The following is a 1024-nucleotide window of genomic DNA, read 5'->3' on the forward strand; positions in this document are numbered from 1 at the left end:
TCTCTCCCTCTCTCTCTCTGTCTCTCTCTCTCTCTCTCTCCCTCTTTCTCTCACTCTCTCTCACTCTCTCTCTCTCACTCTTCTATCTCTCTCTCTGTCTCTCTCTCTCTCTCTCTCCCTCTCTCTCTCACTCTCTCTCACTGTCTCTCTCTCACTCTTCTATTTCTCTCTCTGTCTCTGTCTCTCTCTCTCTCTCTCTCTCTCACTCTCTCTCTCTCTCTCTCTCTCTCTCTCTCTCATCCACACACTCAACATCACCATCAAACACAAGCAAACTTTAACTAAAACAGCTTTTATACACAAGGGGAGGAGCCGGCCGTCCCGTCCATGTAAACACGGTTCTGACAACAACACAGCCAGCGGGACTCGAGCTTCTCCCTCACTGTAGACAGTCATGACTCAGAGACACATTTACACAGGATAGACTGGATCTGAGGGCCAAAACATCCAAAACATCAGAGACTTGAATCCGTCTCTGCTGAGTGACTTTCAAAGTGTTTCCAGGAAGCCTCGTCGACCGTCACCGCACATAAAACACTTTGTGAATGTGTTAAAATAACACCAACAATCAGAGGTTCAAACTCAGCTGTTTTTTTTTCCTTCAGTGTGTTTTTTAGTCATAATTGTACCCAAACCAGAAAAACACCCCCCCCCCCTGTCTGAATTGCAACTCGCAGCAGTTTTAGTGGGTTTTTTTTATCCTGCTTTCTGAGGTTTGGTGACTCTGGGAGTTCCTGAGGTGACGCTTTGAAGTTTATAAAACATGTCGAGGAACACATGCGGGAGGAAAGAACGGAGAGGAAGAGCTTTCTGATTGGTTTGGCTCATTCAGGACAACTTTCATAGTTTCTCTGTAGTCAGAAAAAGAGAATTACTGTTTTTCTTCTGTGACGAGTCACCTTCTGTAATCCTGCTCAGGTAGGTTTATCAAAATCAAACAAAGGTTTGCTAATGCTGAAACTCAACCTGCCCAATTAAATACACAGACATTTGGTGCTTTCACATGAGCCATTTTCACACGTCT

This window comes from Labrus bergylta, chromosome 15, assembly GCF_963930695.1.
Source record: "Labrus bergylta chromosome 15, fLabBer1.1, whole genome shotgun sequence".
Taxonomy (NCBI): Eukaryota; Metazoa; Chordata; class Actinopteri; order Labriformes; family Labridae; genus Labrus; species Labrus bergylta.